The sequence below is a fragment of the Pinus tabuliformis genome, chromosome 6 (genome assembly GCF_031772625.1).
Source record: "Pinus tabuliformis cultivar Carrire ecotype Pingquan chromosome 6, CPIR1, whole genome shotgun sequence".
Classification (NCBI taxonomy): domain Eukaryota; kingdom Viridiplantae; phylum Streptophyta; class Pinopsida; order Pinales; family Pinaceae; genus Pinus; species Pinus tabuliformis.
Window position 1 is genome coordinate 726,615,995 of NC_142292.1, and position 20,417 is coordinate 726,636,411.

Consider the following 20,417-nt stretch of genomic DNA (forward strand, 5'->3'; position numbering starts at 1 on the left):
GGGAGAGGAAGCTTATCTTCATGGGAGGTTACTCAAAAGGCGGAACCACCATCTCAAATGAGGAGAGGCGAACTTCTTTGACCCAACAACCAGCTCCATAACCACCCAGAAGTATTCTATTTGAACTAATTCGCCATATCTGGGTCGTCGCAGGTCAAACACTGAGACTCAGAGATGACATCACGAGGCATTAGTTCATTATGGGCTATCATCATAGGTAGGATACTAATGACCTGCGATGATCTTGAAACATGGGTAAAAAGGGGTCAACTTTAGGAGTAATGAGCTTATTCAATCTTCTCGAGTAATATGGAAGATTTGGACACATATTTTGGTATATGACAAAGAGAAGATGTCATTTAGGGACAGACTCTATCCAGGATCAGGGGATGCGGGGTCGGTGACAAAATATTTTGTAACAGATGCCCCCTAAAACATGAAGGACGAGAGAGTGGGAGGGGTGAAATGCTTTACGAAACCACAACTGAACGGAACACCATCACGGAGAACATGCAGGCGCAAGTATAACTGATAGCTCTGACAGTGAAAGAAGTACATGTAGTCGAGGTCTGGGCGCAGCCATCCAAAAGACAAATAGAACTGGTCTGTGGTATGGACACAACCATCCAGTTGAAAAGACCATATGAATGCATAGGCATGGTCAGCCATCCAGAAAGACTCAGGTATGGTCACAGCCATCCAATCAAAAGAGTCATGTATAAATAATCCACGTAACCTAGACTTGTGTAATATGAGCCCAGGGTCTTGAATCCTGACCTATCCATCATACAATTCCTAATATGCGAATAAATGTGTTGAAGTCAAGCATACTTGAAAATGCTTGATTACCGGCCAATGATGTAAACCATTAACAAGCGCGAGAGAGACCACCAGTAATGTCAATGGTTCTCAAGGTACTGCTAGTACAATCCACAAAGTGTAAAGAACGATCTAGATTCAAACACTTGTAAAATCACCCGATCGAAAACCAATGATGCAAGTCTGTTGTCGAATGCGAAGAACTTGCCATTGAGGCATGCAAGCTCCAAGGTACCTGAACGGAATCTCTAGATCAACTTCCTGGATAATGAGTTGATGTCGACAGGAAGCGATCTGTCGCAGGAGGGCCATAACATTTCCCACGTCAACGACGTGAGACAAAGGAACAAGATGAAGATGGATGAAACAGAGAATAAGAGGAGGATGTAAGGGTGCAAACTGCAGAAGGATTAAGCTCTTGAACATATCGGTGACACGACTCCGAAATGCGGAAGCATTTTGGTACCAAGGGATCGAATGTCATGCGGAGACAGCAGGGATCGAATGGAATGAGTTAAAATGAAGAACCCAAATTCTGAAAGGACAATGACAAAGTGAGGATATCCCAAACCCAGCGAGAAGCAAAAAAGTGTTGATGTTCAAGAGTGACAAGCTACCGTAAGTAATCAACAGAATATTTCCAAATTTTCCCCCACCATTGATGGCGACTACCCCAATTATTTTTGAAACACAAGCTTGAAGGGGATATCATATGCTTGCAATATAGTTTGTCCTTCAGACAAATCCAACCCAATGAAATTTTAACGAGCCCTAGGGAGGAGAAGCTCGGGTCTCATCATGGCGACGATTCCAATGTCGTCAGGGTTTAATGAGTCCGACATAGGTAAAACTCAGAGTCTTTTTTATATTTAGAGAGTTTGAAAAAAACACGGAAAAGAAAACTCCAGATAGACCCTTTTTGTATGTTTGTGTCTCTCGAGCCCGAAAAGGTAGAAAATGATACTTCAGAGAACCGCTTGACCATTTCAATCAAGGAGTATTTTTTGTAAATAGTGCCTCCAGTCTGAAAAAGTAAAAAACTTACTGGATACACGACGTTTCACAACCATTAACGTGCTCGAAACAACAAGGGCTTGGAAATATTTTCACGTTTCAAGAGTCAGAAAAGAGCTTAAAGTTGACTCATAAAGGACTTTTCGGTATTTACTAAGTATATAATTCATAGATCGATCATTGCCAGTGTTTGAAACACCCGTTGATGCACAAGAAAACTCAAGCATAAGATATGTCTCACAAAATATGCAAAAAAAATCAAAACCCTAATTCAAAACCCTAATGAAAACCCTAAGTTTTGAAAAAAAAAAGTTATAAAAGGAACACTTTGGTAAAAAATATATTTACTTGTGTTTTAACTATGGTAAAAAAAACTTCTACCATTGCATACCTCGTGAAATTTGACGACTGATTCTAGGAGGATCAGGGATCCATTGCTCGTCGCGCTACTTCCAGGTAAATTCCATAGCCCTACCTATGCTTTTATGACAAGATAGGATTCAATTTCATCTTTTGAACCGTGGTTTAGAGCAATTTTTTGGATTAAAAATCTGCCTCGGTCGTCACAAGTTCCCCTCTCGGGATTGCAACGACCGAGAAATGTATATTGTGCAAAAATGGGATCGTCGCAAGAGACTAATGTACACCTACGACGACCCGAAAGTTTTTACACTGTGAAAATCAGCTCGTCGTAGTTGTTTTAAAAACAGTTGCAACGAGCAGTGGAACCAAAATATTTTCATTTATAATCAGTTTCAAAGGATGAAAATGGATGGATGGCATTTGAAAAAGGTATGTTTTTGCATACAATGACAAGAGATGGCTTTTGCATGGCAAGAACGTACTCATGACAATGATGATGTGATGGGAATGGCAGATCCTCATTGTCTGAACATCCTGCGAAACTGTGGGTTGTTAAAATTCTTCCTGACACCACTTCTGAGAGCACAATTGGATCTCTTAGAGTACTTGATCCGAGCATGGAATCTGACAGAAGGAAAATTCATAATCTGCAGGCAAGAAATTGAGTTTGATGCCACGGATATCTACTTTTTGACTGGGTTGTCATGGAGAGGGGAGATGCCTCGCATGGTGGGAACTCGGGTTACTGGAGACTCTTTGGACACACTTATTGCAAGAGTGTGCCCCCTAGGAGCACAAAAATCACCAACAAGTGGAAAGCTACAGATTTCCACTGTTAGTGATTTATCACTATGGGTATTGCTATTCAATATTACCATAGCAGCTAGCTCCCAAGCCTAGCATGAGGCAACCAAGACTCAATTACGGTTAGCCCAACACTGTTTAAATCCTACCATTTTTAACTGGGCAGAGGCCGTGTCTCTCAATATGAAGAGAAAACTAACCAAGTGCCATCAAGGTGAAACGAAACAATTCGGCTAGGGTTCAATCTTAATATCGCTCATGCTGGAATGAGTGCCAATCCTCTAGATACAGGACATAATGGTGGGATGACCACGACCACGACAGACACAGATTACTCGTTGGGTTCTCATGATGCCGCAAGGAGGTAGTGGCCAACCTGTGTCATGGGGTCCAAAATTTGTTGAGTGGATGAACCGTCAACAAGTTATAGTTGAGGATTGGTCGTATGCTGGGACGGACTTCAGGGGTGATCCGGACATGATTCTTCCTCCTGGCGAATAGTGGCACGAGAGAGGTAAAATACTCTGTTTGACTGAAAAAGCTTTTGCAAAAAAAAAAATGGTTTTTAAATATAGATGTCCTAATTATTATGTTCAATCTTTTCAGATGTTGGACCTGAGATACTCGTAGATCTATCTCCTATCGCTCCGAGGTTTGACACGGAGATTGACTTACCGCCTCCGGGAGGAGAGGCCGAGGACGAGATAGCTCGTAACCTAGAGGGCTTAACTGAGGGAATACCAAACTATGTGGGATTCATGGAGATCCCCAAGCAGTACTAGTGACATACCGCGGGGGTGTCAAATAGGATGCACCGACTGCTTAGATGCGTGGTCCGAGTAGTAGTCTGCTATAGAGAGCATAATGCGTAGTAGACTTCTAGGTTTCTTTTTTCGCAGATTTTGAGAGACGTGTCTCGCGATGTAACTGAACACACATATATGTTTTGGAAATATATATATATTTTTTGGGCGCCACGGTGTGCAACACACGATATATACCTATCTATGTTTTACTGTATCTACTTATTGTGTTTGAATGCTTGCTTATGATTTTTATAAATTGCACAATTGTCTATCTAATACATTTCATACATGATATAGGAAATAACCATTGATTGTATTAATATAAACAACAGTAAAGCTCACAACCACGCCTTGACGTCGCAAGCTTCCTTGAAGGGTCCGATCAGTATGTCTCCATAAGCATTCACTCTCAAAGGTCTCCCAGAAAGACTGATGACTCTCTCTCACCCAAAAGCACAAGTATGAAATTAAGGCAATCACAACAAGGCTTCCTTCTTACAAAACCATTTTACACTATCAATCCACAACATGAAAGACTATTCTCATACCTCACAAGCTATTGCTAGGCTATCAACAATCCAAATTGTAAGCTATCAATCCAACAAACCAAGAACTAGCTGATCATAGTCATGGAGGATGATTTTATAAGAGGAGGAGCCTCCATAAATGAGGGGAGAGGAGGCTTATCTTCATGGGAGGTTACTCAAAAGGCGAAACCACCATCTCAAATGAGGAGAGGTGAACTTCTTTGACCCAACAACCAGCTCCAGAACTACCCAGAAGTATTATGTTTGAACTAATTCGCCATATCTAGGTCGTTACAGGTCAAACACTGAGACTCAAAGACGACATCGGGTAGCGTTAGTTCATTCTAGGCTATCATCACAGGCAGGATACTGATGACCTGTGACGATCTTGAAACATGGGTAAAAAGGGGTCAACTTCAAGAGTAATGAGCTTAGGCAATCTTCTTGAGTAATATGGAAGATTGGACACATATTTTGGTATATGACAAAGAGCAGATGTCATTCAGGGACCGACTCTATCCAGGATCAGGGGATGCGGGGTCGATGACAAAATACCATGTAACACAGACTAAGGTGATGAGGGGGAGGATCCTCGAGGTTCCCAGCCTCTTGGATTAGACCTTGCTACGAGAGCCCCAAAGAGGAGTAGCAGGACTGGTTGATGTGGGTAGAGATGGATGCAAATGGAGCGGTAGAGAGAGCTACAGTGCAGGAGTCTCAAGACAGCACGAGGCTAGCAGGTTGCAGCACCGCAAGAGGCATAGGAGTTTTGCGCCAATGCAGTATGGCATAAATTTGTGTGCAACAGTGCAAGATGCAAGGATTTGTTGCAGCAGTGCAGAGGTCAGAGAGGGATCACTTGTCAGCAGCAGAGGGAGCTTCAGCATCAATGGGTGTCTCTAGCCCAACAGGGAGGTGAGAGTGGGAGATCAGTTACTTAATTCTCAGTAACTGAGTTACAATGGGTAGCACAATGCAGCATGGTGAGAGGAGGTGCAGTGCAGATGCAGTGCTGGGAGAAAGGACTAGCAATAGCACGAATGCAGAGGGAGTTGTCGTACAGATGCAGCAGTGGCAGTGGCAGAACCATGGGCCATAGTACAGGATGCAGCAGTGCAGAGGATGTTGGGCAGGAAGGCCTAGCATCAGCATAGGTACCGATGTTGGATGATCAGAGTAATACTTAATGAGAAGTATTGCTAGAGGACAGTCCTCGCTAAGAGGGAGTGTTGATTTGGGGTAGCATTAGATGTGCTCTAGCCACGAAATTTGGTGGAGAGGTTGGGGCACATGAGATCTCCAATACCTAGAAAGGATTTGGGAAGATTCTAAACAGATCAGGAGATATTAAAATAATTAATATTTTTAATGGAATCCCTAAGTCTAAACTTAGGGAAAATAAAATATTAATATGAATCTGTGTTAGAATGGTCCAAAAGACATGGATCAAGCCAAATCTAATCTTAGCCGTTGATTAGGGACTTAATATCAACCGTTGAGATGTCAACAAGAAAAGTATAAGAGGAGGCTTGAGGGTCACTTGGAGAACACACCAGAGTGATCAATCATTCTATTCTCCAGAGCGGGGTTTGCTAAGAGAGATAGAATTAGAGATGCAGCTAAGGGTAAATTGAGTATAGAGAGACAGAGAGGCAAAGATAGTGCTGGGAGAGAAGTGCAGTAGCCAAGGAAAGTGACGCAAAGCCTGCCAGGACCGCGCAAAGGCAGTTGGGAGCTGCACAGAGCCTCAGAGAGGCCGGCGTTGCTGACGTAGAGGGCTAGAGGGTTAACGCAGACCCATCTGGGGTCACGCAGGATCAGCATGAGGCAAGGAGGGGCTGACGCAGTCTAGAGAGAGGCTGACGCTGGGGTTTCTAAAGAAGATTTGTGCTGAGTAGCTGCCGGAAGGATTATCCAGGGTTTCAGCTAGGAGATTCGTCAAAAACTGAGAGGTAGTACTGGCAATGAAATTCTATGTTGGGTAGGCCAGTTTTGGCACCTAGATTGTACTCTAATATTTATTAATAAGAAAACCCTCAGATAGCTCCACAGGTTTTCCCACATTGGATTTTTCCAGGGACATTGGTCCAAAAATAACAGTGTCATATGGTGTGTTTGTTTCTTTTTATTTTACTTGATGATGTGTAATATGTTGAGCATGCACTAGTGTTTATTTTCAGTATTTACATTGTAAATAAATTGTTAAGTAAAATAACAATTAGGTAGGAATAAATCAGATAAAGTGCATGGAGGGTTTCTAACTAAGTAAACTTAGAAACTTCAACACCTTTGACTCAAAAAAGGGGAAAATGCAAATGGAATTCCTACAAGCACAAGTTCCCCAACCCAAGGATGCATCAGGCTACAAAAAGACATATTTTGAGTTTGATGTAAAGGATATACATCCCATTGATCAGATGGAGATGCATAAGAAGACTGGGGAAATGATATTTTCACTAGTCACTAACATTGCCATGACTTTATCAAAACTGCAGGTTACCTTGGTAAATGTCCAATCACAGCTGAAGATGGAGAAGGCATTTGCGCTTGCCAAAGACGCCATGATTAAAACCCTAGAGGACTTGGTAATCAAACTGGGTTATGATCCATCAAACATCAATGTTGCAGAAGAACTTGTGAAGAAGAAGAATTTGGACATAGCAGCATTGAGAAAGCAGTTAAAACTGCTAGCTACTGAAGATCCTCTAGCCAAGGATATTGAAGAGACAGAGACTCAAAAGGCAGATATGATGAAGCTCATCATTGAGCAGACTGCACAGCTCAAGAAAATGGAGACAGAGATGGAGAAGATAATTAAAGAAAAGGAGAAAGCTGCTAAAAAGACTGCCCCCTTGGAAGCACTCCCTATCACAATCATTCCTACAACCATATCTACTACAACAAGTACAGGAGATGCTGCAAACCAGTTGGCTAATGTAGTGCAAAAAAATGTCTCTCCAAACTGAATAAATTAAGAAGTTGCAGGATCAAGTGAAACTTCTAGAGGATCATCGCTAGAAATCTGATATTTTTCATGCAGCAGAGCTTTAGAGAGCTCAGAATCAGATAGAAGTATGGAAGCAGTCAGCAGTTCAGTTTTCCATCAGCCACACTCTTGGTCATGTCAAGGAAATCATATGGAACAACATCATTGAGGAGATAGATGAAATCTGGCCACGTATCCAGATTATTTTTTAGTAGAATGAGTTGATGGAAAAGGCAAAGCATACCAATTCCAATATAAATGCTCAATTGGGAGAGATGCCTACTACAGCCAACAACATTATAAAATTCCTCAACTCCAAAAATAGATATGAGATGGATGATCTAGGAGTGGATGACAGAACAAAAACCATCCTGGAGATGAAGAAAGTTCTGACCAAGAAGAAATTAGTTGTACAGTTGATAGAGAAGTGTCACACTCTAGAGGTAGCAGTCAACAATCTTTTCACAAGGATTGATGCATTGAACAAGAAGGGTCTGCCTTCACTGTTTGTAATTAATGATGACCAGGGAAGACTATATGAAGAAGCTTCAGGACATTGTCAGGGAGACAGCTAAGTCCTCGAACATTAAAGTTTATATGACAGGCAGAGTGTTTTACAAAGCCATTAACAACATCAATTTATTCAACATGAGATAAAACACATTTTCACTGTAAAATCCCCTTTTTCTCGGTATACTGAGGTAGATGAAATCTACCGCAAGGTAACCAAGATAGTCATTCCGGATGAAGAAAGGTGGGAGAAGTTGTGTGAGTTTCAGGATTAAAGGACACGTCAACTTCACTAGCACAGCACCCGAATAGTGGCCACTTAACAACAACTTTCCTTCAAAATTGGGCCAGATGTTTACATTCATTCCTTTTGATCGAATTACTTTTGTTTCTATTAGTGTAATAATAGAATGTCATGTCACTCAAGCATTTATTGTAATATTTTGTAATTTTGTTTAAATACTTGAGTCTGTCGAATTATTGGGGGTTGCACCCTTGAACCAGTTATCACACAGATTTGTACTATGCTCGAGCATTTTTTATTAAATAAAATATCATGGATTTACTTCATATGACTTGTCTCTGAGTGAGTTGTTTTCGTGATGTTTTTCATTATGTATTATTCATGTAATTTAATTCTTTTACACTCATCCGATTGAAAATTTAATTGAATATCAATTTCATTTTAAATCCACTGTGAAGTTTTTTTTTCCGAAGAAAAAGCGAACTTTTTATTAAGGAAATAAAAAGTTACAATGCATATGCTGTGAGCATTTCTGATGCTTCTGTTTGACTGCTTTTACAATCAGATAAGAGACAAAAATCTTTCTGCCATTTTTATCTGGCTGTCCTCAAAAAAAACAGTTGAGTACCTTAAAAAAATAAGCTCTGAAGGGCTTGCGCCACTGTTCTTCAACTCTGCCAGCACATCAGTCTCATGCTTGCTACTATAGGCCTTCTTTGTTTTGATTATCCCACTAGAAAGGCTGGATAATCCACTCTTAGTGGCATTGAATAGTATTCCCATTCCCTCCTTTGCAGCTACTGAATTGATTGAGATTTGTTTTCTGTTCAAACTCCTCCGATTTTCTCTTATGTAGATCATAGAAGACCAAAATTAACCAAATAAAAAGAGAATGCTTCCCCTGTTATTCGCCTCTCTGACATTTGCATTTTGGCAAAGGCAAAAGTGGAGTAAAGTCTTGCTTTGTATAGTCAATACCTTTAGGCATTAGCAGACTTATCACCTCATCATATCTGAACACATTCCTTGATTTTTAGAGAAACCATATCTTTTAAGTTGGACCTAAGCAGACGATTTGGTTTTTCTGAAAGGAGACACGAAGTTAGCTTATATACTAATCAGAATTTTGACTGCGGGAGCATCCTCTCATTAATAGAGCATCCAATTTAAAAAACCGAGAAAAAAGCGTTTAGAGTCCTCGAAAGAGGAAAAAAAACCCCAATACAAAAGTTGTATGATCAAGAGAGGGATAACAGTTTTATTTGAGAAGTGCTTTGATGCCGATATAGAGTCTGAATGAAAAACTGTGGCAGAAAAGAAACGAAAAAGAGTAAAAACATAAGACACAGTCATTGCTGAAGAGCGAAAGGAGGCTGATCGGATGAATGGATTTGTCCCTGCCGGTCTTCTACAACTTTCCAGGTTCCCATAGTCTGCTGCAAGCCTTCCCCTTAGAGAGCAGGTCCGCTGAGGCGTTGTTGTCCCTAAAAATGTGACATATGGAGAGGCTGTTAAAGGATGATTTTAACCCCTGCAATTCTTCCAACAGAAGCTTCAAAATTTGATTTTTGCAAGAAATTTTCCCATTGACCCAATTTATAACGTTTAGGGAGTCTCCAAAGATCTGTATTGAGTAGATGTTTCTTTGTAGAAGCCAACAGAGGAGAAGTCTCAGAGCTGACAGCTCAGCGAAATTATTGGATCCTGTCCCTAGACCTACGGAGGCTTTTAAAGAATGATTTGCATTTATGTGAATGACCATTCCTGCTCCTGCCCTGTTGTTTTGAGATGCTCCGTCAAAAAATGCCCAGGGGATGCCTTCTTTAATGATTAAAGGCTTGTGATGGGCTTGCTGATTTTTAGTATCAGGAACAGGGATGGACGAGTAGATGGAGGCACAATGAATAGCAGTGACATTTATCGGAATTTCCTTCTCTTGAAAGAGGCTCCTATTTCTAGCTATCCAGACCCCCCAGCAGAAAATGAGGGGAAGATTTCTCATGTTCCCATCGGGGTATTTTTTCCACCAAATTCCCCAAACATCTTCCAAGGATCCATTCCCCCATTCTGCCTGAATGTTTAGCAATTTCCTTACCTCCCCCCATATATTTTTTTATTCAGAGCAGTGGATAAAAAGATGGTTAATTGTTTCCTCATCAGACTTGCACACAGGACATCTCCCTGGACCGTACATGAACCTTGACTGAAGAATATCCCAGGTTGGGATTTTCCGTTTTAACAAACACCAGAAGAAAAGTCTAGCCTTGGTTGGACACTTTAGCTTCCAGATGTGCTTCGACCACCATTCTGGGTTACCCCATCCTTTCCTTGACATAATAAATTTATATCCACACTTAGGAGTGTATTCTCCAGATTCTCCATGAGCCCATATCAGCGTATCCGGACCATCTTTTAGTCTGACATTGGATCGATTGAGTTCTTGGATGTAGGAGTTCCATTCGTTCCTCCATCTAATGTTCATTCCTAAGTCTTCCCCATCTTTCCAAGCCTGTCCCCACATAGTAGATTGACCTACCTTCTCCACCTGGTTTAGAGTAGAGATGCCCATATTTTCTAGATGTCTGATAAGCCCTGGGGATAGTGCAAATTTTTCGTTGCAACCTACCCAGGGGTCCAATCCTATCTTCAGGTTCCTGCCATTCCCAATCTTCCACGCCAGTCCTTGTTCAATCACCTTGAACGCCTCCACCGTTGCTTTCCAAATAACTGAGACATTCTTCTTATTCTTCACGGAGCTCCTTATCCAATCTTCCAAGGGGGCTGGTTCTATATATTTCCTTTTCACCACTTTAGTCCATAAATTTTCCATCGAAATTAATCGCCACCCTGATTTTGCTGCCAGAGAGAGACTAAATTCAGGAAGCCTTTTTATTCCCCATCCTCCCCATTCCTTTGGCCTTGCCAGTTTGTCCCAGGCCACCCAAGGAAGCACCGAGTTCTCTTTTGAGCCATCCCACAAGAATCTACAGCATATTCTTCTGATTTTCTCCAAAACTCCTTTAGGTACCCAGGTTAATGCTGCCCAGTATACTGGGATGGCCAGAAGCACAGATTTAATAAGGGTCAATCTTCCAGCTCTGGAGAGCCATTTGAAACTCCAGTGAGAGATTCTGGATTCTATCTTGGCAATCAGCCAGTTCCAGTCCTCTTTTTTATATGCGCCTGGTTTTAGCCAAAACCCCAAGTATTTGAAGGTGGAGTCCGTAGAGCTATATTGAAAAGGAAACAGAGCTTGCAAATGAATCCTCTCCTGTCTGTCCATTCCTGCCACTGACATCTGAGATTTCCTAGGATTTATCTGCATTCCAGTTGCTTTCAAAAACAAATCTAGAATGGATTTTAATTCCTTAAGTTCGTTAGGAGCTCCGCTTGAGAAAATCAGTATATCATCAACAAAAAGAAGATGAGAGATGAATAGATTGGTTGCTACCTCTATACCTCTTACCTTCCCCTCCCTTCTAGCTTTTTGGATCAGCCTGCTTAAGCCTTCTGCCACTAAGAGAAAAAGCAGCGGAGACAAAGGACATCCTTGCCTTAAACCTCTCTGGCCTCTGAAGAAAGGTGATGCTGATCCATTGATTAGAACTGCATAGCTGACATTTGAGATGCACCCCATGATCCAACTGATAAAGTCATGTTTGAACCCCAAGTGAGTTAGAAGCAGCCGAATATAGATCCAGTTAATCCGGTCGAATGCTTTGGATAGATCAATTTTTACTACTACACCCTTCTTGTTCTTTTGTCTGACACTGTGTAAGACTTCTTGGGCTACTCCGATGGCCTCATGAATTTGTCTTCCATTTAGAAATCCGAACTGCTCCATTGAGATGTGGCTCGCCAGAATGGGCTTGATTCTGTTTGCTATCACCTTAGCTATGATCTTGTATAAGCAGTTGCATAAGGAAATCGGCCTGAAATCTTCAAAAGTCTCGGGAACTTCCTTCTTCGGGATGAGGGCTAGGAAAGTAGAATTGAAAGGACTGTAGACTTCTCCTTTCTTTCTATATTCTTCAACTACTTCGGTTATTTCTGCACCAATCAAATCAAAGAAATGAAGGAAAAGTTCTATAGTCCATCCGTCCGGCCCAGGACTTTTTTCCTTTGCCATAGATTTCATTACTGACTCTACTTCCTCCTTAGATACCGGACTTAACATCTCCTCTGCTTCTTCCTCCTCAACAAATCTTGGGAAACATTGAGCTGTCTTTATTACCTCAGCAATGGTAGCCTCACCCGGATCTGCAAATAAATTCTGAAAATGCCTCTGTCCAAGGCCTGATAATGAATTGAAGGACTGAAACTCCCTCCCTTCTTCATTTTTAAGGCTCCATATGGTGTTTGCAGATTTCCTCCCTTTTGCATAGTTGTGGAAGAAGCTGGTGTTCTCATCTCCAGCTTTTAACCAAATCGCTCTGCTCTTGAGCCTCCATTCCTCTTCCTTTGCCAATAGAATTTGATTCTGAAGTTTCTCCAGGTGTAGGATCCTTTCCTTTGAAGCCTGGGTAGCATATCCATCCGCCTCTATGCTTTCCAGTTTTTTCAGTTCTTCACTTATCCTGAGCTGCTCCTCGTTCTGCTTTGCCTTCCTATCTTTTGCCCAGAGGATTGTCGCTTTTTTCAGTCTCTTGAGATTTTCCATAAACAGGAAACTTTTATCCTCTCTTGAGTTATTATCCGGATGTATCCATGTTTCTTTGAAAAGATTGATAAAAGAAGGTTCTTGCAACCATGAAGAGTTGAACTTAAAAGGCGCAGGAGGCTTTGGAGGGGGGATGGAGAGGTCTAAAAAAACAGGGAAATGATCAGAAGACCCCTTTTCTTCAACCCATTGCCTGAAAATAGGAACCTTTGAAGCTACTTCTTCAGAGATGAGAAACCGGTCCAGTCTTTTTACCACTCTAGCCTCCCCTGCTCTCTGATTCCTCCAAGTCGGCTTTAGTTTTATCGGATTGACATCTATGAATTTACTGTCCGTTAGGAGATTTAAGAAAAAGTCTGTCAAAGGGTCTTCCCTGGCCGACGGTCCCCAAGCCTCTGCTCTCCCAACAGAAAAATTTAAGTCTCCTCCCAACACCAAATGATTTGTCTTCAACAGAGATTTGGACATCAAATCGTTCCAAAAGAGCTCCCTTCCTTGACAGGGCTCGTATACATTGAGAATAGTAATAGGCAATGCGAAATCAGGGGATTGGACTTCCATACCCATCACTTGTTTCATCCCCCACTGATTTGTCACCTTTACTCTCCCTTCCTTATAGCCTATTGCCAAACCCCCTGAATGACCCACTGAATCTACTGTTGTGAATTTCCAGCCAGGAAGGAGGGCATTTAGAGACAGTTCTACTTCGGCTCCGTTCCCTAATGTCTCTTGCAGAAAAAGAATCTCTGAATTTGAATTTTGAATCAACTCTCTAAGGGCCAGTCTTTTAGGTTTACTGGCCAGACCCCTGCAATTCCATGATGTCAAAATCATTTTATAACATTTTCAGGGGTCTGCACCGCTCTAAGAACCCCAGTGATGGACTGTTGTTTCCCATCAGCTACATCAAATTTTTCTTTTATTTTAGCCTTGGCTAGATTAGACTTCCTTCCTCTTTTATTTTTGAATTGGCCTTGAGAGGGGAGCTGACCTATACCACCTACTGAATTTGAAATAACAGGCTTACAATCATGGGATCTAAGATTGTAAGGACATGGAGTTTGGAGAAGAGAGGAGGCAGGATGAGGTAAATCATCTTCACAGTGCGGATCTAGGGAGGGCATGGCAGCCGAAATAGATTCTATGCCCGTTTCTACCGGTGATGCGGCAATATTTTCGCTTAGACCTTTTTTATGAATGGAAGAAAAGGAAGGAGAATTTATAGGCTGTCTATCAACATTTGGTTCTGAAAGAATGATGGGAGAGGGGGGAGAGTCTAAGCGCATATCCATTATTTTTTCATTGACAGATGGTTTTTGAGAAACTGTCGGCTCCCCAGAGATCTCCTCTTTAGCTTTAACTGGGTCCGGCTCCAGGTCCTTGTTCAAGTCACTGTACTGAGGTGCTTCCTGAGGCTGCCCTTCCTGAAGAACCTCTGTCTCCAATCCTTCAGCATTCTGATCCCCGAACCCCTCCTTCTCCTGATTGAAATGAGAATGACTGATGTCCTTTTCCCAGTGAGATGATGTCCTCCGAAAACGCCTTCTTCTCCTACCCAAAGGACATTCCATGGCCAAATGACCGTGTACATGGCATCTATGGCACCGAAAAGGCAAGGATTCGTAATCCAGTATCTGCTCGAAAACATAGTCTTTGTATTGAAGGTTTATCTTTTCTGCAAGGCCTCTGCTGGGGTTTAGACTCACTAAAATCCGAGCCATAGCCTTGTTCCTGGTTTCAATGAAGGACATATCAGCTTCCAGAAAGGAGCCCAGCCTATTCCCTATTGCTTTGAAAACTGATTCAACCCATAGAAATGAAGGCAACCCTGGAGCTCTTACCCAGACCGGAAATACATTCGTTTTCTCGTGAATAGCATCAAACAGGGGATTCCATTTCTTCAGCAACACTGGAATGTTTCCTATGGCCCAATTCCTTTCTAAAACCCAGTCTGCTGCCTCTTTATTTTCAAAATGGAACATGAACCATCCCTTTGCAAGGTTTGAAGCTTCAAAACCTTTGATTTGGTCAGACAGAAAGTTTTGTTCTCCCTAGGCTTGGATAAAACATGAGGTAAATTTCTTCCCTCTCGCCCTGCCAACCAGAGTACAATCTGCCACCTCCAAGGATTCCTCAATCGTCACATCCATGCCCAATACCAAGTTCCCTTCTATTTTCTGTGAGCTGATTGGCCTCTGGTTTTTCCTCTTCTCCCCTTTTTTCTTATTCCCTGCGACTACTTCCGTTGACTCCTTGTTTATAACGTTACTGGCTGGATCTTCCTGGTCCTGAATCGGAGGGGTTTCGAACTCCGGGCATGGAGGATTCGAAAGACTTGTGAAAACAGGGAGGGAATCGGCTAGCGATTGTTTATGAGCCTGAGCACCCACAATTTCTTCTGCTCCTACCGCTTGAAAAACAGGAGGGACTTCAAAACCTTCCGCCGACCGATCTCCTATTCCTTGAGAGCGGACTTGATCTTTGATAGAAGATACCCTAGAAGTCGTTGGAACCCTTCCAGATCCCCTTGCACTTCCTTGCCCGGAATTAAGCCCTAAATTTGCTATGTCCTTTATACCTCCTGAGGGAGAAAACCCGGCCGTGTAGGGTTTGCCTTTGTTGCTGTAGCCCTGGGGAAAATTTGCATGCCGCACATCCTCACCAAGTCTGCCTGTCTGCTGTGAGAAGGGCGAATCTTGTTGCTTAAAAACATTCCCTTCCCGTTCCTTATATATCTGGAGTGGAGAAAGTTTGATCTCAGTCGATTTCTGCAAGAGGGTTTCAGCCCTTGAAGACTCATAACCTCCAAAATATCGCTCTATATTCCTCGCAGTAGTGTCTTTCCCCCAAACCGATAGGATATCTTCCATTTCCGGTTCAAGATCCACCAGCTCATTTGGATTAACCATGATTACTGTGCCCGCGTAGGGAAAGGCGCCAGAAACAGTTTTGATGGCAGCATAAAAATAACTCCTGTCTTTTACTGTCTCAGGAAGGCGAAGAAAACGAGCTCGCAGCGTAATGATCCCCCAGCTGCCGGCTTAAACTGCTTTTGACCTCCAGCTTCCAATCCTCCTGTCGCTTTCCCTCCTATACCTATGTCTGCGAGCTGAGGCCACCTATAGGAACCCTAACCCGCGCCTGATCCTGGTTCCGATCGGAGTCTCTGCTCCCAAACCCTCGCCATCTCCCTGGTATAATTATCTCAATCCGCTGTGAAGTTGCATTTAAAGAAGAGATTAATTTGCAAAACTATCTGTTATTGTAAATTCCTCTTTCAACTTAAATTGCACTAGATTTCTGTAATAGTTTAATTATATTATGTTGATCTAGGAAACATTGTTTTCTTGATTTCTGCTTACAAATGGTTAAATACTCAGTCTGGATATTAAATCACTTATACTTCTCTATATTCTACTTATCCATCCCACTTGAATCAAAATAACCATATGTATTTAAAGACCAACCTTTTGTTATATTAAGGATCTTTCTAAGTTTAAAGTACATGTTTATAAACAGTTCACCGGTCATCCAACCATTAAAATCAACAAAACATTTTAGATGCTTTGGCATAGCCAATTGACCTTAGGTTATCTCAAAGGACAACGCGTATTAGTTTGGACTGATTCCTTAACTATTCTTTGTTGGTTGCCAGTTCTAATATTCTTTGAATCTATTCAACAAGAATGTAATCCTATATTTGTAAGAGTATGTTGACTTAGTGAATATAGGTGTGTTGTGTAAGTGGTGCATTCTCCTATGTAAGTGATTGTCTCACCAGTGAGTTGCAACGCTTCTTCATTTTCCGCCTTCCATTTTCGAAGTTTAAATATAAAATTTTTACATCAAAATTTACAAAATTAAAAATTAAAAAAAAAAAACAAGCCTTAAACATTACATAAAATATCATAAATTATTATTTTAATATTAATATATTTTTATTTAAAACCTTACCATCCGAATAAGGATTCAAGTAAAATTATTTGTCAAATTAAATGATTTTAATCAATTTATAATTCATTATGCAATTTTATAACGTGCCTTGACCCTAATCTTGCACAAGACACATCAAAATTTTGTACAATTATAACTATAACTACTTGATAAAATGTTTATCAAAATTTCATTATAAAATGAAAATTACTCTGAATGCTAGATACTCTTACTTATAAATCCCTAATGGTACTTAAAATTTATAAATTCCTAATACTACTTAAAACCTACAATGGTTAGTTACATATATGTTTTTTTTTCACTAATTAACTTGCATTTATATCACTTTTCTCTTGTGAGTCATGGGATAGATTAGTTGAAATATATATATATATATATATCATGAATGGAGTTGCATTTATTAGTCCCTAGCTCTCCCAAGGACCATAGCACTCATCTCAAGGTCAAAGTCCCTTGACTCTCTATTAGTTTGTTGAGTTTTTGTAATTTTTTTAAACCTTAAGCAAAGTTTTCAAAAAATGTTGAATATTTCCATTCTTTTGTAAATTGAAAAATATTTTCCTAATTTTTGAAAATATTATTTCTAATTTTCCATTGCTTGAGTGAGCCTTGATGTGACATAATTCCCCTAGTGTAGGGCAATTTAATTTCAATATTTGTTAGTGTCTGACAAATCATTTTAAAATGAAAAAAGACTAATTTTCGGAATGGTCATTATGTCGGTGAGTGCTCTGACATTATTACCCTGACACTGAGACTGAGATTATTAGTGCTTTGCCTAGGGCCTAGGTCATGCAGCTTTTGATAGACACTATGATATATGTATTGATGACATAATGTGATATTTATGAGAGTTTTGTTTATACATGTTCCTATGATATAATGAAATGTGATGTTTTTGATGGGCGGGTGTTGGTTTGTGAAGCAGGGGGGGGGGGGGGGGGTTGGGGGGTCATCCGCACTTTCACATCTCCACACTTATGCACCTCCAATCATCCTCCGCACAAGTGGGTTTGAAGATGATTGTAATCTATCTGACAAGTGAGTTTGACATTTCTATTGGTTCAAGTTATTTCAAGTGAGCATAGTTAAATATTATGCAGAAGCAACTCATGTAACCACCTCCTCCCACACTTACCCAAGTTCATCGATCCACCATGGTAAACATGTGATGAAGATTTACTATGATATGACTCAACCTCCTAGATCACATTAAGGAAATGGAGTCGACAAGATGTAACCTTACTGACCTTCCTTGGGAGCTACAGAACCCACAAGAGTTAAATAACCACTCCAAGTGACCAAACCTAGAGCTAACTTTCCTTTTTAGTGATTTGGGCTCCCAGTAACTTGCATAACAAGGAAAGACAGTGGCTATGACCCTCTAGTCACTTGGATAACTCTGCCTCCCAGCGACTACAGTCTAGATTTCCCAATTCTAAGCATATGACCCTAGAATCTAAGCCACTTTTTCAAGGCTAGTATCCAAACCTCTGCCCAGAACTTGATAAAACTTTTCAAAACAATAAATGACACAAATTAAAATCCTTTAACATAAAACTTAATCAATAACTTAACCTAACCATTCCTATCCATGACATACATTTCATCAAACACATGGCGAACATGTAATCTACAGGTCATGAATGCATATTTAAACATAGGGGTCTGATACTTATCTGAGAATCGTCAAGAAGGTCTAATTCCCTCTCAATAACATGTATTAGCTCATGCATTCATTAACCAGTTATCAATAAATCAAAACACATCAAGAGCGGTAGCCAATATACATCTTATAACCAGCATATAACAAGTAAATTAATAGCATGTACACCAAGATAAACTAGTCATCAAAGCCACATAATAACAAGTACAATTTCTTATGAAAATACTAGAGGGGAATATCTCCTATTAAAATTATGCAACTATGACCAAGTTATGGTCTTCCACATACCCCTTGGCCATAGATTGGGCTGAACCAAATCTCTCTTTCATCCAATCACCCTCGTGCCATATTCAAAGCATGAATGTGGGATCTCATGGAATAAACTAAAAAAAACCAAACCATGGCTTCCAAAGGCCAAACCACCTCAACCCTCAACCAGTGATTCCACCTCATGGTTGGACATCACTATCATCACCAGATATGTCTCTACCCAAGTTATCAAGGGCTCCATAGCATTTGTTCCAACCCGACTCTAGGACTAGTAACTCAACCCACAATTTTCGCAGGGCTCCATAGTGTTTTTCCAACCAAGGCTCCTGGACTAGTAACTCGACCCACCAAGGGCTCTAGAGTGTTTTTCTAACCAAGGCTTCCGGGACTAATAACTCAACCCAAGATGTTACAGGGCTTCTAGAGCGTTTTTCCAACCAAGGCTCCAGGAACTATTAACTCAACTCACATCCATAAGGAACATGAGCACTAATAAGAAAAAAATCAAGTGGAAAACCCACAAAACCATGGCTATCTAGGAAATGGAAAGGATAGGCAAAACCATTGTCAATATATGCAATCCTCCATGCCAATGACAGATCATAACAAAATAACCACATGCATACACCATGCATGCCAAAACTAGCAAGGAAATCATGCATGCAACTCGATACCTACAAATCAATCAAGTTGTATTCATTGATACCACTGTTCCCTTACACTTTCTTTCTTTCCTTTTTCCTTATTTCTCCAAATCCAGAGTATGTCGCAATGCTCCAAGGATGATCCAAGAAAACTTTGTGTGTCCAAGAGTATGAGAGAGTGAGAGAATAGAGAGAGATCCAAGCTAAAACTGACAAAAATCCCAACTAGTGAAAGCTCTGAACTGATCCTCAGAAACCTTTTTATCATTAAGGTCTCTATTTTCTTCAGTTTCCTTCATTTTTACTTCATTTTTCCTCACATGCAGATATGTGACCTTTCACCTTCTTTTTCTCCTATTTTCCTTCATTTTCATAAATAAATGCCAATTGATTCCTCCTTTCCTTTGCCAATGCCTTTGGCAATTTCCTTAGCCATAAATTAATCACAAGTGATACCCATCACTATGTTTTGCCCAACATTCATCTTGGAATACGTGTCCCATGGCCTTGGTCTTATTTTTCATTTATTAACTTTATTATATATATTTTTAACCATGGTTGTTGCATATGGTATATGTACTGATGAAATAATATATATTTATGAGAGTTTTATTTATACAGGTTCATGTGATATAATGCAATGTGATGTTTTTTATGGGCAATTTCTGGTTTCTTGGGGGGTGTTCGCACTTTCGCATCTCCACACTTATGCACCTCCAATCACCTTCCACACAAGTGGGTTTGAAGATTACTGTAATCTATCTGAAAAGTGGGTTTGATGTTTCTATTGGTTCATGCTATTTCGAGTGAGCATATTTAAAGAATATGCAAAGGCAAGTTAAGTGTGATGGAAAATTCTATGCAAACATAAACTATGTACGAAGGAAAAATGTTTTCTAGTATTTGTTTTACTAATCATAAGATTTTCTAATTTGATAAATCAATAAAACAATGCAAGAAATCACATTGTAAAAAAACAAACATGACATAGGAAAATGAGCTAGCTACAAAACTTGCCTCTGCTAGCGACTATAGCAACCTTCCTCATGGTCAATAGTCCCTCGACTGTGGATTACTTTCTTAAGATTTTGTGATTTTTTTCTTTTTAGAATGACATTAGTTGAAAATTTGACCCATGATTTTTTAATGA